The sequence below is a fragment of the Rhinolophus sinicus genome, chromosome 2 (genome assembly GCF_057876585.1).
Source record: "Rhinolophus sinicus isolate RSI-liver-muscle chromosome 2, RSI-T2T, whole genome shotgun sequence".
In the NCBI taxonomy this organism is placed as follows: domain Eukaryota; kingdom Metazoa; phylum Chordata; class Mammalia; order Chiroptera; family Rhinolophidae; genus Rhinolophus; species Rhinolophus sinicus.
The window spans coordinates 144,978,449-145,004,783 of record NC_142502.1 but is presented as its reverse complement, the minus strand read 5'-3'; the positions used below and the strand labels follow the sequence as shown (position 1 = coordinate 145,004,783).

The 26,335-nt window shown below is 36.5% G+C and overlaps 1 protein-coding gene across 4 annotated transcripts in view; it reads left to right on the top strand.

The window, feature by feature from the left end:
* Window positions 1-278: 278 nt before the first annotated feature.
* Window positions 279-26,335, top strand: part of AFTPH (aftiphilin) — a 63,362-nt gene continuing 37,305 nt past the window's right edge. For 2 of the 4 annotated variants that reach the window (XM_074332062.2, XM_088796119.1), the window contains exons 1-2: window positions 397-625; window positions 1,048-1,366. The gene's annotated coding sequence lies outside the window, so the exon portion shown is untranslated. Of the gene's footprint in view, window positions 626-1,047; window positions 1,367-26,335 lie in introns of all 4 variants that reach the window. The other 2 variants (XM_019718019.3, XM_019718002.3) reach the window with 1 other exon arrangement.

Below are 26,335 nucleotides of genomic sequence, written 5' to 3'. Positions count from 1 at the left end.
GACTTAACTCGGTCCTGAGCTAAACGTTAACGTTAACCAGCTAAGAGGACTTGTCCCTGGCCCGGAACGCCGCCTGGGAGGGAGGCGGGAGTGCGGAAAGACGTCTTCTCCCCACCCCCTCTACGACTCGCAAGGAAGTAAAGGAAAAGGGCAGCTTGCCCGCACCCAAAATGGCGGCTGGCGCTCTGCGCGACAGCGCCTGCGCAGGATAAGCGTTCTGTGACACTAATTCCCTTGGCGCGTCCTCCCCCTCACCCCCCAGCACCCACTAGCGCCCGGCCCCGACCTAGCCACCTGCGCCCGGAAGTGACGTACGGGCGGCAGCGGTTCCCCCGCTGCATGATGGGAGAGTGTGTGGAGTGGGCGGGGGTTCTCCGCGGAGGAGGAGGAGGTGGAGGCGGCGGCAGCGGCGGCGGAAGAGGGCGGAGGGTAATGGGATGGGGGTCCCGCGGCTACGCTGAAACTCCGGGTGGGCGCCCATGGCGCTGCTTCGCTGACAGGGCTGTGAGCAGTCTGCCTTCCGCTCTCACCAGCTTCGCCTCGAAATAGCCGGTCCTTCCCCGGGGAGCCAGTTCCTCCCCGGGCCCCTGAGCCATGCCCATCGCGGCCGCCCCGGACGAGCCAGGTAAGCGCCACCGCTCCGCTCCCCCAGCCACGCTTTGGGGAAGAGGGTGAGGGGGCCCGGCCCACCGGCCGAACCCTCGCGGCGGCCGGGAGCACCTGTCTGCCGCGGAGCCGGGGGCTGCGGGGACGGTGCCGGCTCTGCGGGCCTGCGGGCTCCTGGCTTGGGCTCTGCCCTGTTCCACGGAGGGTGCGGGGAAGCCGGCAGCGGCGCCCAAAGCGCACGGCTTCCTCCTCGCCACCCCGGCCACCGGCCGGGCAAGTGTGAGCTGTTCCACCTCCCCGGCCGCCGCCGGGTCGCCCTGCCCGTCCGCTTCCACCTGCCCACAGCGCCGCGCTAGCCGCTTCCTCCCGGGAGCTGTTGAGAAGTTTGGGGCTTTGCTCTGGCTTCCTCTTTCTCCCCACCCCCCTACCCCCTCGTGACAGGTGTAAACACTGCCTGCTTCGCCCAGGCCGGAGGCCGGCCGCGACCGGAGTGTGCTGCCTCTAAGGGTCTTTGAAGCAAGTGGAGTTTGAATCCTCCAACTGGCAAAGGAGACGACCCCAAAGCACATACATCCCATCCTGAGAGGACGTTTTCTGCTCCCTTCTTGCACTCCTCAAGAAATAATCGGCGACTCCTCCCCAGATTGCGTTCGAAAAGTTGGACCATTATTCTTTAAACTCCCAGTTTGGCAGGTGCTAATGTCTTGCGTGGCCAGGGGACAGTATCGGGTGAACGGTAGTAAGGCCCTTTCTTCATTAGGCAAGTACCGGGCATGGCTGGGTCTTTTTCTCTTGTTGGTTAATGCAGGTTACATATAACTTGGCTTCCCACTAAATCTTCTGTTGGGGCCAAGGAAGAATTAACTCATACATTTAAATATCTTACTAGGGGTGAGGGGGGATAAATTAAACAAAAGCAATGGTTCCATTTCAAAGTTCTCACTTTATGAGAAGAGAAGTAAAACTTACTTTGACTTTCATCTTCCCTTTCACTGGCTACGTTGTCATACCCCCGACTTGGGGGGGGGAGGTTGGAGGGGGAGAGGGGGAGACAGTTTAATCCTTGATGCTACATTTAATTGTTGCTTTCAGTTAACTGTTTAGACACAGATAATATGCTAAACGGGGGGAAACAAATGTTTCAACACTGCTGTGTTGATTCAAATTTGCGCAGTTGATTTACATTTTATGTGCTTTACAGACTTAAATATTGACTCTTGGAGTAGTCATTTTTAACTCTTTGCACAAGTACATGTGTTTAAGCAAAGTGCCTATGGTAGTCTTCTAAATTTTGTCCGTGAAGATTATTTCACGTGGATTAAAAGACAGATCCTGTGTAAAACATTTAGCCCAGTAAGTGGCACCTAGTAAATGCTCATTAGATCTAATTCCTTTGTTTATGTAACAATTAGATTAATCGATCTTCAGAGCATAGATATGTTTTTAAATCTTAAAAAAGCTCTTTAAAGAAATTGACTAGAATTCACGTAATATATAGGGCATTTAAGTCTTAATGTTTTCAGATTTTTTTTTTTTAAACCTGGACTGTTATACAAATAATCCCATCAAAACAAAGATAATGTATCCATAACTGCATTGGTAAATTTTACAGAATCCAGTTGCCTTTATGAAAAGCTGAATCTAGGTAAATCCTATTATAAGATGTTATTTTAAAAGTTAATTTATTCTGCTTACAGGTAGTTAAAAACTAATTCAGAAAAGCAGTGAAATTTGAGTATCAACTAATGTTTTATTTTGTGTGAAATCTAAAGTGCCTCCCTTAACAGTCTGAGAAGTCTTTGAATAGCATTACATTGACAGATTCCACCGTCTCTCCCAACACGACCTCTGGGGGGAAAAAAGCTAACAAGGGGCCATTAAATATTTAGGTATTTTTAAACAGTTATAAATTATTTAAATCAAATGTATATATTCTAATTTAATGTTACCTACAATTTGTAAGTTAAAAAATACTTCTTCCCTGTTTGCTTAGCACTTTCAGTTCCTCTTTAAGTAGGCTAGTGAAACTTTCCAGCTTAACTTCAAAAGTACTTCTAGTTTTTACACAATTTTGAAAACATATGGCATTATATGGATTGTATATATCATTTTGGTAATATTTCTCAATCCATGTATATACACGTACATACATGCATGCACACAGAATCACAGGTCCTTTTGCAACGTTACGTAATTACTAACACTGATGTACACTGCTTCCTATGAGTGAGATACTTTTTTAAGTAATTTATTACAGTATATTAACTCATTTAATCCTCACAACAGCTCTGTAAACTAGTAGGTGGTATTATCCCCATTTTTTCAGAGAAGAAACTGAGGCACAGAGATGTTAAGTAACTTGCCTAAAATCAAACAGCTGGTGTCAGAATATAATATGATATCATTTATATAGTTTTAACACATGCAAAATTATACAATATAGTTTCTGGCAGTCATGGAATATGGAGCAAAAGTTTAAAAACATGCATGGGAATGATAAACAGCAAATCAGATTAAAAGTTACCTCTGGAGAATTGGAGAGAGATAAAGAATCTAGGCAGGGCCCATGTGTTTTCAACCATAACTTTACTGTCTTTAAAATAAATCTGAAGCAGATTTGGTTAAAAAAAAAAAATTAGGATTCAACACAGGTAGGTGGTGGGTACTTGATCTTCATTATATTTTTCCCCCTAAACTTTGTCATATGCTTAAAATCATAATAAAATAAAAAGTTCAGGTTTTTCATTTAAAAAGCTGGTTATTCAGGTATCACTCTATCTTTCAGCATAGTGTATTTTAAAAGAGGACAGGGAAGGAGTTAGTGTTATTTTGTGTTGACTTCCTTCTAAAATACAAGGAGCTTGTAACTTGAAAGTATTTAAATTAAGAATTGTTGCCCTCTCGAGCTTCCTCTGCAGTAACTTCCCTTGCCTGGGTTCTCCTCTGATTGCTGCCAACCATCTCAACACCCCTCTATCCCATTCCTAGTTTCTATTTTTGGCCTTACCGTAGGGTAGGGGCTCTTAGGTCTGGATTAGATTATTCCCTGGGAAAGGGAAAATATCTGAAACTATATAGTAGCAGGGAGCTGGGAAAGTCATTGCTCGTTAGTTTGGGCGCAGTGAAAAGAGAAAGAAAGTAGGAGATTTAAGACTCCATCCTACAGTGTCATTCCTTAGCCACCACCATCCCTTTCCAAATAACTAGCTTAAGTAAACCTTGCAAAGATAAATTGCTAATAAATCAAAGGTTGTCTATATGCTCAAAGCTTAAATTACAAACACTATTTTGGTGAATATGTCCCACAGGGAAAACAAGTAAATTAGAATAAATTCACTGTAGATTCTATTTATATAAATATTTTAAATATGCCATAAACCATTTCAACTTAATATCTACTAACACCGTGGTCTTCTCTTCCTGTCATTCATACAGCAAATACTTATTGAGCCGTTTGTATGTCAGGCCCTGTTCTTTGTGCTAGGAATACTGAAATGAATAGACAAGGAAAAGAATTAGCCCTCATAGTGCTTCAATTTCATATACGTGTGTGTGCGCACATGTATTTATGTGTATGTGTGTAGAGATAGACAAACAGATGGTAGAAGATCAGTATTGTGGAGGAAAATAGAGAGAGTTTGGGGGGATAGAGGAGGCCAAACTTTTTGCCTCTGAGCCAGGAGTGGCAGGTTGGTGGGGCTTGCTGTCTTATGTAGGATTGGGTCAGAGAAGGCGTAAGACCTGAAGAAGGTGAATGACATGAGGGAAAGAGTTATAGAAGCAGAAGCAGAAGCATGCCTGGAATATTCAAGAATTGCAAATGGAAGAGTCGTAGGTGTGATCAGAGAGTTAGGGAGACAGGGCAGTCTTATAGATGCTTTGTAGAAAGTCCAGTGACTTAGGCTTTTTACTGTGTGAGATGGGAAACCATTGCAGGGTTTTTGAATAGAGGTATGATATAATCTGTGTTTTAAAAGGATCTGTCTGGCAAGAGTGGAAGCAGGAAGATTCCCTTAGGAGGTGGTTACAGTGATGCAGCTAAGAAATGGTAGCAGCTTGAAAGAAGATGGTGGTGGCAATAGAGGTGATGAGAAGTGGCAGGACAGTTTCTCAAATTGGAACCTTTGATAATTTACCCATTGCTAAACTCAAAAGTTTACAGAGGTACTACCCTCTGAGAATCCAAGGCCCTCAGCATACTGCCTTACTCCCTTCAGATAGTCTGCATTCTAACCAAACTCTATTATGTGGCTTCCTGCTCCTTGACAGTTGCCCCATGCTGTATCTTCAGCGCCTGCCCTTTCCACTGTCAATTAAAATCCTTCCCATTTCAAATTCTTTCTCCTTTGTGAAGCTTTTTTCTAATTTCACCATTCTTCCTCTTCCTAATCAAGTGAGAACTTTTTCTTATAATCCTTGTAACTACATTTTACTTCATATGATGTTTATATTCTGCCTTGCATTAATTACTTTTACTGTTTTCTTGTATTGTTCCCCCTAATTAATTGTTAGTTTCTTGAAGGTTGTGACTCTTTTACTCAGTTCTACTCTTCATAGAACCTAGCAGTTTTGTGTGTAGTAGATGCTTAGTAAATAGTGGATGTATATGTTTTTTTAATTTTTAAAAATAATTTTAATGCAGAAGTGTACAGAAGCATTATAGAATACAGAAAAGAAAAATACTGCATTTCCACTATCCAGAGACCCCCCCCCCACTGTTAACTGTTTAGTACCTATCTTTCCACACATTTTATATATATATTTATATATGTACACTTCTTACCAAAATGAAATCTTTTTATATAGACTGTTTTGTAGTTCATTTTGATTTGTTTAGTCAACTAGACCATGTCAGGAAATTTTCATCTAAACCAATATTCAAGGCCATATTCAAATTCTTCCCCAGCTGATGTAAAAATATCACTTTATAGCTGATTTGCCAAAATTAGCATCCACTCCATACTATAGTTTTATAGTTATTAAGCTATGAAAGTATAGTATACTGACTATAGAAAATTTGGAAAATGTAGAAAAGTGTAAAGAAAACTGGTATGTCCCTTGATGGAGGGACCCATCAGTTTTAATGCCTGGCACAGAGTAGTACTCGATAAATATATATTAAACGGAGTAATGGAAGAAATATATCACTAATCATCACACTACAAAGAGATAACTGTTAACATTTTGGTTTTCCTTCAGTTTTGTTTTTTTCCCTGTGCATATGCTGTTTTCCCGAAAATAAGACCTAACCGGAAAAGAAGCCCTAGCATGAGTTTTCAGGATGACATCCCCTGAACATAAGCCCTAATGCGTCTTTTGGAGCAAAAATTAATATAAAACCTGGTCTTATTTTCGGGGAAACATGGTATGTCATACACACACACACACACACACACACACACACACACAAATCATATTGCATAGATTTTTCTTTTACTTAACTATTAAATTGTGGTCATTTCCTTATGTTATTAAATATTCTTTAAAGTATGATTGTTAATGGCTGTGTAGAATGCCATCCAGTGGGTTTCAGGTTATCTCTGTTATTTCTTACAGATTGGGTTTTTCCAGTTTTTGCTATCATAGAAAAGCATCTCTGAACAAGTTTGAATGTAAATCTTTGGCTTTGTCCTTGGTTGTTTCCACAGGACTGAGTCTTAGAAGTGGAGTTACTAAGTCAAAGGGAAAGCCAGTTGCTTTCCAGGAAGTTGTGGTAATATTACTCCTATCAGCAGTGATTTAGAGAAGTCATCTTTCTGTAATCTCCTCAGATGATCAGTAAATATGCAGTTTTTAAATTGTTTACCTGAATTTTAATTTTGGATTTAGGCTTTTCAGCAGTGTGGAATGTTTAAAATTTTTTGAAGAATTTAAACTTGAGACATGTCCTTGTTTGATATGAAGTTAAAATTGCTTAATGTCATACCCTTTAACTCTTTGACTATATAAGTACAAGAAATAGAATATTATTTTCTAGAACTGTGTTGTCCAGTATAGTAGCCACTGGTCACATATGGCACTTGAAATAAAGTTAATCCAAAGTAATATGCTTTAAATGTAAAATGTGCACCAGTTTTCAAAAACAAATGTAAAAGCCAGTATTTTACATTGACTACGTGTTGAAATAGAAATATCTTTGATACTTTGAGTTAAGCAAAATTTAATTAAATTCATCTGTTTCTTTTTTAACTAGCTACTGGGAAATTTAAAATTGTATATGAGGCTTATATTTCAAGTAGGCAGTGCTGCTCTAGAGAATGACATTGACTTACTTATATCTATGAAGAAAAAATATAAGATTAACGTCACTGTTCTAGAAAGTAGTAAATAGGTTTTTAAAAATCACATTACATTTAAGCTTGTTAGTATGTTTTTCACAGTGTGCACAGTTTGCACATTTTTCAAATTATAAGTGTTTGATTACAAACTATAACTTACTACAGTTCTTATGCTCTGAAAGAAATATATCTAAGAGGACTTGGGGGAAGATGTTGGAAAACTTACGTGAGGAATTGATCCCTTGTCTTAAGAATTGAAGGATATGTGGGAATGTTTTAAGCAATGGGATTGTAGATGCAAAGGCCCTGTGGCATAAAAGAATGTCATTGTCTGCCTTTAAAACACTGAAAGGCCTAAGTTAGAGCATTGAAAACAATGGGGGAAGGGAGGAGGAGTGTGGCTGAAGAGATGGAATTGGCTTACATAGCCTTTCTTAAAGATTTTTAAAAAATCTTTATCACAAGCACAGGATTGACATGGTCAGATTGACTTTTGAAAAGATTACTTGGGTTGACTATCATTAAATGACAGTCAGGGAGACTAGTTTAGATGAGAACGGCTGCTTAGACCAGTGGGGTCAAGGTAAATAGAAAGACATACCGGGGTGCCAAAAAACTGTATACAAGTGGACACTTTGGTTGACGTTGCTCAAGCAATGGTTCACCGTAATCAGAAGTGCCTGGACGCTGATGGTGACCACTTTGAGCATCTCTTGTAATCGCAGAAGTCAAACATAACTTGTATTCCTCTTTTGCTATTGGTATATATTGAGTATTATAATTTTAGTAGTTATTTCCTTTCTTAAAATGTGTATACATATTTTTGTCACCCTCTGTATTCCAGAATTGAGGGATTTATGATAAAAATCATTCTTTAGAGATAGTGGAGGATGGGGAGCTCTTAAGTTTCTGGCTTAGTAACTAGATGGGTAGTGGGGCCGTTCGCTGAGTTAGAGAGCCCTGAAAGAGGACCAAATTTAGGAAGAAGAGCTTGAACTCCGTTTTTTGTTAAGCTCAGGTCGAGGTCTTGAGGAATTCAAATAGAGAGGACCTAGTAGTAGAGTTAACTTGGTTGGACTGAAGCTCAGGTTAGAGGGTTGGGCTGTAGGTATCAATCCGGGAGTCCTAGAATGTGGCATTAAAGCCTTATGTGGTGGGTAAGATTGTTTGGGTGAGAGTTGTATGATGGGAGCCTGGATGAAACCTGGAAGAACTTATACTGCTAATTTGAGTATGTTTAATATGAGAAAGTTTCGATTTGTTTTGAAGCCTACTTATAAAAGTAAGGAATAAGTTAGATCAAATATGTTATATACTTCTGTTTGATGTGTGTAATTGAGTAGATAATCTTACACAATGCTTATTTGATTGTTAGGAAACATTGTTTTTTCCTTCATCAGAAGACAAACTGGGCTTCCCTAACTATTGAATAGGCTGAATACAATTATAAATAAGTATTGATATTTTTGCTCCATTAATAGAGCTAAGGAAAAATTATGTAATTATCTTAAATACTGAAAAGACGTTTTAAAAACCATTTCTGATTTTTTTAGGAAAGCAACTTAAAATAAGAATTATTGGATTATTCTGTAATATGATAAAACATATACCTCAAACCAAAAATCAGTATCTTAATCAAGGGGGAATACTAGATGCCTACTATCAACCACTACTATTAGATTTCATATTGGAGGCATTAGCCAGAACAATCAATAAGGAAAAACAGAGACATAAGAATTGGAAAAGGTTTGACTACCCGAATTTGCTTGTGATGGATGTGATGGTATACTGTATGTGTACCAAGAGCTTTCAGTTTTACAAACAGAACTCACCAGTTGGAAAATAGAAGTGGAGACCCCATTTTACATGGGCCAGGGGGAAAAAAAAATATCTAACAATAAACTTAACAATAAATCTAAAAAACCCTGCATTGTTAAGAGAAACAATTTTCTTTATGTTAAATCAAATTAACATTTCTGGTAATAAAGAAGACCATTCCTAAGTCACATCTTATTCTTGAAATGCTAATTTTAAACAATACTTTTCAAAGCAAGACTTCTAGAAGTAGGATATTTAATATTTGCATACATCTTAATGAAACCACAGTTTTTTAAATGGATGAAATGAATAATGTTTTCTGGCTCACTCACCCTCCCTAGTAGGTATTTTTGTTGTTTTCTTCTTAGTCATTGCTTATGTTTTGTAGTATTTTCTGTTTTGTTCTAGGTTATCATCTCCCATCTTGTTTATTGTTTGGATGAGGAAATGTTGACCTGGAATATTTGCAGATAACATACTTCTGCTGCAGCAACACTCAAAATCTGAAGCATTGATTTATTTTTCTTGAGGCTCTTGTTTTTAGTATTTATAAAAAAAATAACAAACCTATCACTAGGAAATAATTTAACTCTTACACTGAATATTTTCAGTAGCGTCTTTCTTCCTAATTGAAAAACAAAAAATCTTACCAAGTTTCAGGTATCAAAGTCAAATTTTCTCTTACCTGAAGCCCAAACAGAGGTTTGAATATTCACTTTTTATTTGTAATTAAGTCACTGATTCTTCTCACTTTTTTTTCAGACTGTTTTCCCTATATCATAATGAGCCAGCAGATGATAGCTTTCTGCCTCATTAGGTTTCAGAAATTTACTTGAAGCACAGTGTAAGTGTTACACCTAAATAAGAAGTGTGAATTTTAATCAGCTTACCAATGACCTTGGTTTCTGGAGAAAATTTTCTGTTGTTGTTACTGCTTTTCACATAATCATTTCTTAATGTTCAACTGCAAGTGAAACTGATTAATTTTTTAAATGCAATTTTATTTTTTCCAAGAATTGTATTAACGTTTAAATTATATATATAATTATATCTGTTTCAAGGATTATTTCAGTAATTTAAATTTGTTCCTTTAAGGAAATTTTCTAAGTTTCATTTTTAAGAAAAGTATTGAAGATTTAATGTGAACTCCTTGATTTTGAAATCTTGAGTGTTAAATTTATTAGTGATAGTCTCAGGTAAATGTGTATGACAGAACTTTAAGAAATATTTGTATAATCGAATAATTGTAAAGGAAAACTTTTTATAAGAAAAAGTACTTCATTGATTTACCTTTATCAGTGAGTTCAGCAGTGAAGTTTAGAGACATTATGTCATCTCCAGAGTTATAAAGTCCAGTAATATTCTTAATCTCTGGAAGCTTAACACAGCGGTTCTCAACCTTTGTTAACCATCAGAATCACCTTTGAAACTTTTTTTCTAAATGCAGATAATTCAGTTCCACCTATTCTATTTAAAAAATAAAATACAAAGTTAAGATTGAGAAGCAGTGGTTTATCTACTAGGGGAGACAAACATGGAAACATTTGACTCACTTTGCTAAATATAATAAAAGAGGTAGATATAGAAAAGAAGGCTTAATTCAGACAAGCAGCCTGATAGAATGAAAATAATACTGGCTTTAATGTTAGAGCCCTACTTTCCATACTTCCTCTTTGTGGGACTTTGAGCAGATTATTTGACCTCTCTAAGCCTGTTCTTTCATTTATAAAATGGATGGTTGGAATTAAATTGAATAATGTATGAATAAGTACCTTGCACAGTACCTATCACATAGTAACTTGATAAATATTAGTGATCTCACTTCACATAAAGCTTCATGCCTGGATAGGGTTTTGAAGGCTTAGTAAATGGGTTCTGTAGACAGGTAAGTAGAGGAAATTAAAAGAAATGGCATTGTGACAATTTAGAGGTAACATGGTGCCAGTGGAGGACACGGGGTGGTTTTGTCCGGCTGAAGCAAAGGGAGTATTTTAGCCACATTGGGTAAGATAAGGAGTTTCAAGTGGGTTGCAGTAATCCTGGCCAAAAATAATGAGGTTCTGAAATAAGGTGTTGGTCCTGGATTGTTATAAACAAATATTGTTAAGAGATGTTAAGGATTTAAGTTTTTGTTGATTTAATTTTGGGGAGGGGGGATGACAAAGGGAGAGCAGTCAGGGATAACATTCAGATTTCTGGACTTAAAATTGTATGCTCGTAGGAGGAACAAGTGGTTTCTGTTTTTTGAGTAGAGGTTAACTTTAGGTTTGGAATTGGAGACTATGAGATGTCTTTGAAACATCAAGGTAGAGACATACAAAAAGGCATTTGGGGAGACAGATCTGAAGTTGGGTAGCCCACAAACAGGTTGAGGTTTGGCTGTTATGAGCATATAAAAACAAAAGCTGGATGAGATCTCAGGGATGAGAATATAGGGAGACCAAGGCCTGTAGGACACTGACATTAACGAAGCAGCCAGAAGAAGCAGATCCATTGGCGGAGAAAGGAAGGAAATGATAGGTCGGAAAATCAAGAGACAATGCCTCAGAAATGCTTTTTCACTTAAAAATATGTTTTAGACACCTTTACCTGTTAGTCATTTTTGGTTTTTTTGGCTATACTTTTTATTTACGCTATTCCTTATTGATATTTGTTGTTTTCAGTAACTTTTTAAAAAGCAAAGAATGCAGGAATTAACATTTTTGTGGAAATATCTTTTCATACTTTTATTAATGCATCTGTAGGATACATTCTTGCAGATGAAATTGCTTAGTCAAAAGAATGTGTATTAATATTTTGATACATTACTAAATTACTTGGAGTATGTGAACCAATATATGCGCCCAGTAATAGTATCTTTAATTTTATCCTTGAAGTGGCTTGCTTCCAGATTTGAGGGTAGTATGAATTCGAAATATAGTATTTTTTATTTACTATTTTTATGCAAAATTCTATAAAGAGGAAAGGAAATTTTCATTTTATCAAATTACTTGGTTCATTCAAATAATGTAATTTAAGAATGCATTTTGTCCTTGTAAGCACCAGATCAAAGAGGAGTTCTTTGTTCTAAAATAAGCTCCTTTCTTTTCTCTTATATGCTAGAAGCAATAATTGGATTTAGAGGAAGTGGACCCGAAGGAAAGAGAATGATATTATTATGAGGTGGATTAAACCTAGGACAAAATTGATGCATACAAACTGTTCTTGTCATTGTCGTAGACATACTGACATGACCAGTACAAATTCTGTGCTGAGTTTTTATAGAAATATTTTGAGTGGTTTTTTTTCTTGTAGCAAACTTTAAGCAATGGCTTCAAGACTGTAAAATGAGTTATTCTTATAAAACTGATTATCGCAGAGTTGATGGTTTAGAAAATACCCCGAGTAGAAATACTGCAGAAGCTTAAAGTTGCCAAAATCACACTGCTTACATAATTTAAAGGTTAAAACTGTGGACAAATGTCACAGCTTTTCTTTGAATTACCTGACATTGTTTGCAGCCCCTGTGTGGAAGGACCCACTGCCTTTCCCTAACCTCAGTGATACTAGTAGTATATGGGGGAAATTGACTATTGAGTCATTTTCTCTAAATTCTTCAGTGTCCCTTTTGTCAGACTTTTTTTTCTTTTATGTTGGGTTATGACCTATTTCTGGTTTGTAAATTTAGGTTTATAAAATCAATTTAGGGGGTCATGACCAGCTTTTAAGAAAAAAATGAATTAGAACTAAAGATAGCAAGAGTACACAGAAAGTAAGGGTAAATGCTGTTTGGTGACACGTTTTTTAAATGCATATATGTATATGTTGGGTCATCATGCAAAATGTATTTCTTCTGTGGGTTACAGAGGGGGAAGTTTGAAAAATTCTGCTTTATATGCCAGGTTAATTCTCAAATAATTTCTAACCAAACGTATGATGGTTTATTGCAAATAAGTGTTACCTGGTTTTTTCTTCTTTTTACCCTTTCACCTCTCTACCTCTCAAGAGAAAGTAAAACTTTAAACCAAGCAATAACACCATTAAAAGTTCAACCAGCTAGAAATCTGTTTGCCATGGGAATTCCTTCCATAGTTTCCATGAAGTTATTGGTACAGGTAGAACCACTTGTGACATTACCTGTGTACACCACACACACGTACCGTCATGAGCACTATTTTGGAATGTGTTTATATGTGATTTTTCAACCATACAAAGCTTTTGTTTTTATGATATTTTGCCCCAAGAATGTTGTTATTATATGTTGTTATATGTGGATAATTAATGACTTTTTAAGCCTGGGTCATTGTCTGGTTTCCTTCTGTTCCTCACGTATCTCTAGGTCATCTTTTTGTCAGTTGGTGGGTGGTTAAGGAACAAATTAGAGTAAAACTTGTCAAGGAAATTGTGAGGTAAATCTGCTGTTACATAGGTCATATTTTAAGGCACAATTTGTGAGTTTTAGATTATTGAGGACATTGTCTGCTTCCTTTCTCATTACCTCAGACAATTGAATTCTTACTGCGTTTGGTTGCAGTTTTATAACCTTTACTAGATGCTTTTATCTCTGAAAGGTAAGTTGCTGTCCTGGTAGATGTTTATCATATCGTATTTCCCCGAAAATAAGACCTAGCCGGACAATCATCTCTAATGTGTCTTTTAGAGCAAAAATTAATATAAGACCAGGTCTTATATAATATAATCTCTTATAGTAAAACAGGACCGGGTCTTGTATTAATTTTTGCTCCAAAGGACGCATTAGAGCTGATTATCCGGCTAGGTCTTATTTTGGGGGAAACATGGTATAGAGAGTAGCACTGTTAGAGGAAGGGCAGCTGCCAAGGGCCTGCCAACGTGTACCTATTTTAGTTACAGACAAAAGTGGTGTCTTTAGTTTTGAAACTCCATACAGTAGGTGTTCTTCCCCCACCCCCAAATTCCCTGGGCGCTTCAGGTTTAACCTATCAGTCTTGACCAGAATGCAAATTTAAAACTTTACAGCAAGAAATTTCTTTCAGTTGTGGTATATCTACACAATGGAATACTATTCGGCCATGAGAAAAGATGAAATAGTACCATTTGCGACACCCTGCCTGGATCTTGAGATTATAATGCTAAACGAGAATCATATGATTTCACTGATATGTGGTATGTAAAACTGAAAACAACAAAAGACCAAGGCAAACAAATGAAGAAACAAAAACTCATAGACACAGACTATAGTTTAGTGGTTACCAGAGGGTAAGGGGGGAGGAGGGAGGTAGATGAGGGTAAAGGGGATCCAATATACGGGGATGGAAAGAGAACTGACTCTGGGTGGTGAACACACAATGTGATATATATATAGATGATGTATTACAGAATTGTACTCCTGAAATCTATATAACTCTACTAACAATTGTCACCCCAATAAATTTTAATTTAAAAAAGGTTTTTTTTCAAAGCATGTCAGCTATTCATGTCGACTGACTGCAAAATCTGTGGGAAAATTGACATGAAGTACTAAAGAAAGTTGCTGGGAGTAGAGAACAAGAGCAGGGAAATTAGATGGGCTGTCCAGGTAGCATCATGCTCTGGTGACACCAGCTGACATGTCCACTTATGCTGAGAAACTGCCTCAAAGCAGATATTCATGTCAGCTGGTTTGTTAAAAATCCCTGAACAAATTTTTATCCTTTAGTTGTTTGTTTTTCCCCTAGCTTGTATGTGAGTACTACCCCTCTCAATATAGTCTTCCTTCAGACATGTTGCAACAAAAAACGGCTGGGTTTGTTTTCTTGCCCATGTGTCACATTTCAGGGCCAGCCTTTCTCAGGTCATACTTACTCACCTAGATTGAACTTAGATATTTCCTAACTTATTTAGTGGAGCATTAGGAGACCAGAGATAGGGTTATAGAAATCTGGTCGGGGGGTGAAGGAGGAGTCAGTTCAAGAGTGGTGAGTGGAATGAATGCCCCAGCAAGAATCATAATACAGTAATGTATTCAGTTGCTACTGTGAGCTAGGCCCTGAGGGTGTGTGATCAACAACAGAGGCCTGTGCCTGCACAACAGTTCCAGTTTTTTGAGCTCAAGTAAAGTAACTCTTGCAAGAGCAGCTTCGGTGGAATGGTAGGATGGAAGCCAGATTGTGCTGGGTTGAAGAGTGAGTGGGTTAGGAAGTAGAGATAGTGAATAGACAAGGCCCTTTCAAGAAGCTTGATAGTGAGGAGGAGGAGGAGAGCTAAAAGGGCTGGGAAGGGAGGGCCCTGTTTTGTTTTGCTCTGATTTGTTTGAAGATGGAAGAGTCTTAAACATTTACAGGCTGATGAAAAAGCATCAGTAGTAATGGGGAGAAATTCAGAGAGCCCCCCAGAGCAAGCAATTGAGAAAGAAAACAGAATGTCCAGGGGGTTATCTGTAGACAATATTGTATATGTAAGCAAGATTTTTAGTGAAAGAATTTTATTGAAGGGGCATGAAATTGAAGTAATTCCTGCTTTTAGTTTGTAAAGTTTCAGGAGTATTACCGTAGGGTGGGAAATTAGAGTCGGTAATTTATTCTGCAACAATATTATAAGAGCAGACAGTCCTGGGGGAAAAAACTGTTTTCCAAGGGCTAATGCTTCTATCCTTGCTGCTTCTGTTCTGTTGCCTTTGTTAGTAACAGTTATCCAATGTCATTTATTTTATTTCAATTAGAAGTGCCTTTTGGAAAAAATAGCTAGTAAACTCTCAAATATGCACACTTGATATGACAAGTTAAAGGTAAAATAATTTTCTAATGTTATAATCTTGTTTAATTTTTACTGTGAAACTTCAAATACAAGTAAAATGGCTTATGGATTTGCATAGAAAGATAAAATAATACAGCTGTTTCTCAGGAATTTCTGAAAATTACCTTCAGCCTCTGTTGAAGAAAACGATGTCTTATAGCTGTTTAGCAACATTCATTGAAGAGTGAATGTATGTTGCTGCTCATGTCATTTACATCATGTATATGGTATTTGTACTTTTATGAATCACCCTTATTAACATCAAAACCAAGAAGACAGACAATTTGGTTGTCTCTCTTGGCAATCTGGCCTTTTGAGGTTGATCAGTGTGGGTATGAAGATATTCTGCTTATTTTCATTGTTTACCACATTTTTACCACTATATACATTAATATTGAAATAAGAGAATCACTTCTTGACATTTTTGCTACTTATGCTTTCTTCATATTAATTTGTAAGCATCTTTTTTTTCACTCCTTCCAAATTTTTGTGGAAGTTTCAGAAATCTTTTTCTGAGCAGTTCAGAAACATTTTAGGGAGGACTCTTTAATTCTAAAATTTGCTATTATATTTGCACTAAGACAGTTTTCAAAAATTCTATTGGCTTGTGACTGATTCACCACTTACTAGTTATACCACCAGTTATACCACCATGAGCTTTTTCTTTAACCTCTTTAAGCTTTTATTTCTTCATCTGTAAAATGATGATAATAATTCCTACCTCATAGCTAGTGTGAGGACTAAATGAGATAATTCATGAATACCTTTCAACATACATAGTATGGACACATAGTAAGTGCTGAATAAATATTAATTTGTTATTGGTGTAAGCAGAGAATGAATGCAGGTGGAATATACTATTTCGTAACATGTTTTAAATAATACTGCATATTGTGCAGCTGAGGACATTGTGACATATTAATACAGTTGATATCTATGATGTCTTGGGCTTTTGTTTTTAAATTGACAAATCAAAGGGCTTATGAGATCTCTTAAAAATATTCAGCTTTGGGATTGTGGATGTTTGATTAAGTAGCCTTAAAGTTTTCAGCCTCTCTTGAAAGGAAGGATGATAGTCCTAAAAACAAACAACTATAAAATCTTTCTCAATTCTTTACTGAAAAGCATTTATTTTGTAGTGGCTCTCGCTGTTGTTTTGGACGCCATTGAGCTAATATGCTGAGAACAAAGCACTCAAAAAGAGAAAATAAAAGTTACCATTTTTGTAGATTTTAAATTTTAGAGACATGAAACTTTTTTCGACATCATGATTCAAGTCATCTCTAGAAGTATTGAAAACCAAGAAGTTAACTAAAATCTGAATCTTCATATGGCTCAGGAGAAGGGTTCTTCTGTTTCTTTATGACAAGATAATTCTTAGGCAAGGAATGTAGGCTGGGCAGATTCATTGAGAGTACATTTTGATAGAATCTTAAAACTCTCATGAGGATATTACAGTAAAGATTTGAATAATTTGAACTACTGCAATAGCAAGCAATGTTTGTAATGCAAATTGATATTAATTGCTTATGTAACATTTTCATGCATTTTTCTGAAGAAAATACAGATATTTTTCTTTTTTAACATGATTAATTATAAACCTCAAACATGCTGTGTTAAAAAGGTAGAAATTTTTTTTGTGAGCCATTAAATAAAACTAGCTTGTGTGATTTGTACTGTCTTTCCCCAAAAATAAGACCTAGCCGGACAATCAGCTCTAATGCATCTTTTGGAGCAAAAATTAATATAAGGCCCGGTATTATATTATATTATATTATATTATATTATATTATATTATATATTACATTATATTAATTGTGTTGTATTGTATTATATTACATTATAAAGACTCAGTGTTATGTTATACCCAGTCTTATATTACAGTAAAATAAGACCAGATCTTATATTAATTTTTGCTCTAAAAGACGCATTAGAGCTGATTGTCCAGCTGGGTCTTATTTTCAGGGAAACACGGTACTATTTCTATCAGTAGCATAACTTCAGATACAGTTGTTTGTCTTTCTTTTCCATTTTCTTACCACCATTCTTCCTGCTTGTGTTCTCAACCACACTCACACACCCTCCCAGTCCCTATAAAAATAGGTCTAGAGTGAAGGGTCATCAGTAAAGCCGGATTGTGTAATTTAGGTGTGTTAATCTGGCCTTGGAAGTTGATGTACACATTGGTGCTGCTGGGTTGGTGCTCTGTGAAAAAGTAGGCGTTTCTCTGGTGAGTTTTCAGCTTGTCTGGAAGCAACTCTTCAATGTTTGATTTTTAGAAATTCCTAGAGGGCCTCTGTGTCTTAGAACAATATGTAGAATCCTTGCCATCCCAGCCAGGCGCCTTAGAAGCCTTTATTCTTATGGTCTTTCCTTTATCTGGATAGGACCTACAGCCAGTTTACTGCAAGGTACTGGTGAGAACTTCTGTGTTACATTATCCAGTTCCACTTCAAAACATCGGTCTTTTAACAGACTAGTCCCTTGAGTTGGTTCGGATGTTATGGTGTCAGTCCTTCAACCTTAGGCATTGTTTCCTAGTTTCTAGGGATTAGTTACAGAAATTAGCAATAAAGTCAACTTGATGTATCTTTAGTATGGTGAGTAATATTTTTCTTAAATGGCTTTTTCTTTTAGTGACCTTTTAAAGTATATGCAGAGTCATGTGAATGTTTGTACCAACTAAGCAAACATTGGCTTAGATTTTGTTAAGGGTAGATTATGATTTGAGCTACAGACTTGGTGAAAGTTAAAATGTGATGGTAGTTGATAACTTGGTGAGTGCACAGAATGTGCCAGGTACTGAAAGTCTGTTTTCTGTAATTCTCACAACAGCATTTAACTGCTAGCTGCCCCTCCCCCGCCCTTTTTTTTTTTTTTTAAAGAGGGCACAGCTCAGAGTGGCCCATGCAGGAATCAAACTGGCAACCTTCATGTTAGTAGCAACGCACTCTAACCAACTGAGCTAACCGGCCGCCCCTGCTAGCTCATTTTTATATGTAGGAAACTGAAGCTCAGAGAGGCCAAACTTACATAGTTAGTGAATGGTGAAACTGGAATCTGAATTTAGGATCTGTTTGACTCTAAGTCCAAGATCTTTCCCCTATACCACACTGCCATTTCAGACATACATATATTGCCTTAAATCCCAGAACAAGGCAAAGTATAAATAAGCAAACCTTACGTAATAGAATGGTATATTTATAACCATGGCCATATATTTATTCACTTGTAATGTAATTGTTTTTAGTTTAAGTATGTTGATTTTCTGAGAAACATTTTTTTATTGATGTATAACATATATACAGCAAAATGCACAAATCTTAAGTGTACAGCAGGATGAATTTTACAAATGTATGTGCTCATGTAACTACTGCCCAGGTCAAGAGATAGTAACATTATTGGCATCCAGCAGGCTCTTCTTTGTTGCCTTCCTGTCAGAACGTGACCCCCTATAGGTAACCACTCTTCTGAATTACCACCGTGTATTAGTTTTGCCTGTTTTGTACTTCATAGAAATGGAATCATACGGTATGTATGTGCGTGTTTATCTGGCTTTTTTCACACATTATGTCTGTGATAGTCATCGTTGTTTCCTGTAGTAAGAATTCATTTCATTGCCATGTATCTCATTGTTTGTATATACCATGATTTATTTTAGCCATCCTGTTCATGAACATTTGGGTAACTTTTAGTTAAGAATGAAGTTGTCATAAACAGTCATGTACATGTCTCTCAGTGCATATATGTCCTCACTTTTGTGGGGTGTATGCCTGGTACAGTTCTGGTAGATACTGCCAAACGGTTCTCCAAATGTGTATACTTGTTCACACTCCCACCATTAAAGTGTGAGAATCCCAGTTGCTCCTCATCTTTGCCATCAGTGGCTATGGTTAAAATTGTTTTCTTTTCATTTTAACCATTCTGGTGAGTGTGTAGGGTGTCTTACTATGGTTTTAACGTGCATTTCCCTGATAACTGTTCATATGCCTGTTGGCCTTTGGATATCCTCTTTTGTGAAATTCCTGTTCAAATATTTTGTCCATTTTTTATTTGGTTGTCTTGCATTGATTTGTAGGAATTCTTTACATATTCCGGATATGAGTACTTTGACAGTTATATGTATTACAAATATCTTCTCCCAGGCGGTGCTTGCCTTTTGACTCACTTAATGTTGATCTTTTGATGAATACAAGTTTTTAATCTTAAGGAAGTCCAGTTTATCAGTATTTCTTTTATGATTAGTCCTTTCTGTTTCTTGGTTAAATTATCTTGCTTTCCCTAAGGTTATGAAAATAACCTCTGAAATTATCTTCTAGAAGGTTGATTGTTTTACCTTTCACATTTAGGCCTACAATCTGCAAGTTATCTGGAGCTGATTTCTGTGTAATATGTTAGATAGAATCAAAGATTTATTTCCCCCCTGTGTGAATATGCAGTTGATCCAGCACCATTTATTAAAGGCTATATTGTCCCCCAGTCTTTTTGTAAGGATGTGATTTCCCATGGACAAATCTCCAACATACAGGAGGGCTATACAAATTCTCTTATCTCCGTGCTCTGACTACCTTTAAGGTATTCTATTTACTCCTCAGTCACGAGAGCCTCTTGTCTACTATTTGTGTATACTGTGGCTCGTTTCTTTTCTGGATAGCTCCATTATTTATGTACTCCCCTCACTAAGTCTTAGAATAAGCAGACATAAAAATAGCAAGTTGATCACATCCCCCTGCCCCCCACACTCACACGTGCTTGATCAGGTTATAAAGAAGTTACAGGACTCATTGTGGCATGGACTAAGTAGCTCATTAAGAACGATAAAGAAACATTTACTGAGGTTGCTATGTGCCAGGCACAGTATTAAATTAACTCATCTATCCCCTTTTCTTTTTCCTGTTAAGTAGGAATAGCTATTTAAAATCCACATTTTCTATATGAAAAAAAAGTAGATTTGTCTAAGTCAAACTTAATAGGTAAATTTAGCATATATATATAATACTTCAATTAACAAATGTCACTGAATTGGCCTGGACACCAAAGAATTTTCTAGAAAGTTTCAGGCCTCCTCCACACTGGCTGTTTGGCATTCTTGGCTGAAACTTGGGAGTGGCAGTCTTAGGTTTCTGAAGGGTGAATTGGGCCAGTGCCAAGACCTACTGAAAGGGAATGTGAGCCCAAGTTCTTCCCATCAGTAGGTGATACAGTTTTGAGAAATGTGGAAATGTTCATAGTCCTGTAGGCTAATAGAGCCTGTTGCACCCAGAAGGAGAAAAAGAGAGGGTATCTTCCTAAGGTGTGACAGGGATAAAGACTTCTCTCTGTGTCGTTGGTTAGGTCATAAAGTTCCTGATTCAGATCTTTGTATTTTCCATGACATCAGAGTTTGAAATAGGCCTAGAACCAATAAAATATTTTATTTTTCAAACATGAAAAGTTTTAGAAAAAGCAGTAGGTTAACCATGAACAGATTCTACTAAAAACAAACACCACAGGTTCTTCAAAAATACAGTGTTATGGGAATGCAAAATGATCTAGCTCTCAGGAAAATGTTCGGCAGTTTTTTACAAAACTAAACAGGCACCTACCATAGGACCCAGTAAACACATTTTTGGGCATTTAACCCAGAGAAACAAGAACTGTACGTACAAAAACCTGTACATAAATATTCTTAGCATCTTTATTATATATACTAGTTTAATATACTATTAGTATATATATTGTTAATGTACTATACAGAGGGTGCCAAAAAAAATGTATACACATTTTAAGGAAGGGAAAATCTGTATTAAAATTGTAATAATATATACTAATAACAAAAGATGAATACAAATCATGTGTATACATATTTTTGGCACTGTGGTATATACTATTCATAATAATAAAATACTGGAAACACCTGTGTATCTTTTAATTGGTGAATGGTCGAACAAACTGGTATATCTGTACAGTGGAATACTACTCAACAATAAAAATAATTGACTTATTGATACATGCAACAATCAAGTGGACCTTGAGGGCATTATACTGAGTGAAAAAAATTAACCTCAAAATGTTACATACTGTATGATTCTATTTGCATAACACTCTTAAAATGACAAAACTATGGAGATGGAGAACATACTAGGTTACCCAGGGACAGTGATGGGGCAGGGAAAAGGGCGCTTCTTTTCCCTAAGGGACAAGGGTATCTTCCTAAGGTGTGACAGGGACAGTGATGGGGCAGGGAAAAGGGCGCTTCTCAATCCTGATAGTGGTGGTAGTTACACAGAGCTGTACATGAGATAAATTGAACAGAACTACACACAAACACAAATGAATGCAAGTTGTTTTTTTAAATGATGAAAACTGAATATCTGTAGTCTAATAGTAATGTACCAATAAGGTCAATTTACAGTTCTGCTACCGTGTTTCCCTGAAAATAAGACCTAGCCGAACAATCAGCTCTAATGCGTCTTTTGGAGCAAAAATTAATACAAGACCCGGTGTTATGTTATGTTATGTTATGTTATGTTGTTATGTTATACCTGTTCTTATTTTACTATAAGATCCGGTCTTGTAGTAAAATAAGACAGGGTCTTATATTAATTTTTGCTCCAAAAGACATATTAGAGCTAATTGTCCTGCTAGGTCTTATTTTCGGAGAAACACAGTATTGTACTAGAGCTATATAAGATGTCTCCATTAGGGGGAGCTGGGTGAAGGGTGCACAGATCTGTTTTTGCAACTTTCTGTTAGTCTATTAGTATTTCAAAGTTGAAAATTAAAAAAAATAAGATATGTTGTATACCCATGTTTACAGCAGCATTATGCACGATAGCCAAAAGGTAGAAGCAACCCAACTATCCATCAATAGATAATAGTTTGTATACATACGATGGAATAACATTCAACCTTGAAAAGGGTGAAATTCTGACATGCTACAACATTTATGAACCTTGAGGACATTATGCTAAGTGAAATAAGCCAGTCATCAAAGGATAGATACTATATGATTGCACTTATATGAAGTACCTAGAATAGTCAAATTCAGAGAAAAAGCAGAATGGTAGTTGCAGGAGCTGGTGGGGTTGGGGGCAGTTATTGGAAGATTAAAAAAAAGTTCTAGAGATGAATGGTTATAATGATTGAACAACATATAATGATTGAACAACAGTGTGAATGTACGTAATGCCACTGAACTGTACACTTAAAAACGGTTAAAATGTTAAACTTCATGTTATATATATTTTGCCACAATTGAAAAAATAAGGTATTGTTATTGTGAAAGTAACACATGTTTATTGTAAAACATGCATATTTAAGTGCAAACATAAATTTCCTTGAATGTTTTTAATTTGTTTCATTTTGAAATAGTCACAAACATAAGTTTCAAGTTCAATACAAACAAGTTTTTTTCTGGAACAATTTGAGACTGTTACCAACCCAATGCCCCATCTCTCCCAAAGATTTTAGTGTGTTTCTTACAACCAAGGACATTTCTCTTACATAACCATGATACTACCATCAAAATCAAGAAATTAGCATCAGTACATTGCTGCTAGCTGATCCTTAGACTGTATTCAAGTTTCACAATCGTCCCAATTAAGACCTTTATAGAGAAGGAAGGCAGTTGAGAATCAAGTGCTGCATTTACTTGCCATGTCTCTTTAATCATTTTCAATCTGGAACAGTTCTTCAGCTTTTCCTTAACTTTAATGACATTGATGCTTTTGAAGATTACAGGCCCATTGTTTTGTAGACTGTCTCAATTTGAGTTGGTCTGAAGTTTCATCATGACTCAATACACGTTATGTATTTTTGGCAGGAATAGTCCAGAAGTGATCCTGTAGAACGTTCTCATTGCACCTTTATCAAGTGATGCATGATTTCGATATTCCCATGCTAATGATGTTCACTTGGATCACTTGATTAAGTGTCAGGCGTCACCACTATAAAGTTACCCATTTTCCCTTTGTAATTAAGTATGTTGTGGGGAGGTATGCAATATCCTGTTCCTCATCTAACTTTCAGCTTATTCACTTACATGTTTGTATCTGTGAGGACTGATAGTTTATTATTTTATTCAGCAGGTTATAATCATTATCTTTATTTTGATGCTGAAGGTGTGCACTGTTTAACCACTTGGAGCTGGCTTTTGTGTCCTTTTGACATGTTCCCCTAATTATGAATGCTTTTAATTTTTTTTAAAAAATCATTGTATTAATGGCTACACAGTATGCTATTGCATTATAAGGCTATAGCATAATTTGTTTAAGTAATCCCTTTGGAGCATTTTGTTTTACTTTAAAAAAAAAAAGTTTGCATAGGATAGACAGATTGCCTTCTGGAAGCTTTACAGCAATTTACACACCAGCAGTATGTGTGTGCAAGTGTCCATTTCTCCACACTCATTAACAATCAGAATATTTTCTAAAAATAGGAACTTCATAATTACAGGGAAGCTGTTAGGGGTCAAATTACCTTGTACACTAAACTTTACAAGGGGTTATCGGGACAAGGGAAGAAAATAGGGTTCATATGTATCTTTTACTGTTTTTTTTCCTCTGCTCTTTAAATCAGCAGCAGAAAAGAAGGTATCTAAAAACTAAAGCAGTTATTTCCTTCTTTATGATGCTGATTTCATAAGAAACACAATTTAAGGTAGATATATTACAATGGGGTTTCTTACTTTTCTCCTGACTTGCTCATTTCTTTCAAGTAACTCTCAGCAACTGACCAGTCATTGACCCCAAATACCCTTTTCAAAATTCTGAAGCCATTCTCTACTAACCAGCTGTATGACCTTTGGCAAAGTTGATCACTAGTAGGCCCCATTTTCCTTATCTCTAAATTAATATGGTTTCTAAGGTACCTTCTCCCTAAAACTGGAAGATCTTACGAAGTTTTATTCTGAGAATTGGAAGAAAGGGATTTTTTTCTTTTTAGCTTGCAAAACTGGTTGAATTTTGTAGTAAACAATTTCTTCATGTGTCTAATTTGGCAGTTATGACTTGCAGGAGATGTCAATTCATTGTATTGGGGCTGACTTTATTCTAGGACTTTGGTTGATAATCCTCCCTTTGCTTTTAACGTTAGTCTATCCTTTGGCACTTTTGACTGTTTAGTACAGAGGAACAGAATAACCCAGACATGGACTCCATTTAAGAATTAAATGTATAAAAAGGAAGATATGATAAACTAATAGGTATGGGAAAGATTATTCTATAAATGAGATTATGATCCTTGCTTGGCTATTTAAGAAAAAATTTTTACTTAGATCCTTATTTTTGATCATACACTAAAGTAAATTCTAGTATTAAAAATTAAATGTTAAAAAAAGCTCTAAAAAAAGAAAATAAAACTAAATACTGTTAAATCTTAGTCTTATATAATAGCAAAATAATGAAGAAAATTGCTAAAGACTTTTCTTCATTTCTTCAGTTGATTTGACCCCTTAAAAATTAATTTGGGAAAACAGCTTGGCCATGTCTTATAGTGTTAAGATACACTTACCATGTGACGCAGCATTCCCACTCCTGGGTATTTATGTAGAGAAATGAAAACTCATGTTCACATAAAACCTGTATGTACATAAATGTTCATAGCATTTATTTGTAATTGTAAAATACAGAAAACAACCCAAGTGTCCTACATGGAGTACATGGAGAAACAAACCGTGGTGCATCTATACAATGGAATGCTACTTAGCAGTAAAAAGGAATGAACTTTTGATACACACAACATTCTAGGGTATGGAGCTGACTGAAAGGAACCAACTTCAAAGGTTTCATATTGTGTGATTCCATTTATAGAACACTCTTGAAGAAACAATTATAATGATGGAGACTAGATCAGTGGTTGCCAAGAGTTAGGGTTTAGGGGAGGATGTGACTGTTAATATTAAGGAGTAACACAAAGGAGTTGCTTTATTTTGATGAATATTATTGAACTGTTTTTGTGACAGTTCTTACCCCAACTGTGCTGATTATTCAAATCTAATCTACTTGTGATAAAAATTCATAGAACTACACCACACACACACACACACACACAACAAACCTGGTGAAATTTAAACAAGGCCTTTAGAAGAGTTATTAGTGTTGTACTTACTGATGTCAGTTTCCTGGTTTGATCGTGTGCTATTATTTACAATATTATTATGTGGAATATACATGATAACTTTTTGCAACTTCCTGTGAGTCCTAAATGATTTCAAAATTGAGTGTTATAAAAAAAATTAAAGAAACAGTGGTACATGCAGACAGTGGAATATTGTTCCATGCTAAAAAGAAATGAGCTATCAATCCATGAAAAGACATAGGGGAACCTTAGATGCATATTACTAAGTGAAAGAAGCCAACCCAAACAGTATGTACAGGCTACTTCCATACTGTAAGATTCCAATTATATGACCTTTTGGAAAAGGCAAAACTATAGACACACTGAAAAGGTCAGTGGTTGCCAGGGTCAGGCGAGAGGGAGGAATGAGTCAGTGGAACATGGAGGATGTTTAGGGCAGTGACATTGCTCTATGATACTGTAATGGTGGATACATGTCACGATACATTCGCCCAAGCCCATAGATTGTACAACACCAAGAGCGACCCTAATGTAAACTATGGACTTGGGGTAATAATGGTTCATGAATTGTAACCAATATACTACTTAGGTGGAAGGTGTTCATAGCAGAGGAGTCTATGGCACAGGGTATATGGGAATTCTTTGTACCTTCTGCTATATTGCTGTGAACGTAAAACTGCTCTAAAAAAATAAAGTCTATTAAAACAAAAACAAAATCAAGTTGGGTCAGAAATAAACATTGAAAAGCAAAATGAGGAAAATATTTATAGCAATTATTAGAGATAAAATTGTCATATCTTTTATTTGTAAAGAACTCACACAAATCGGTAAGGCAAGCCCTG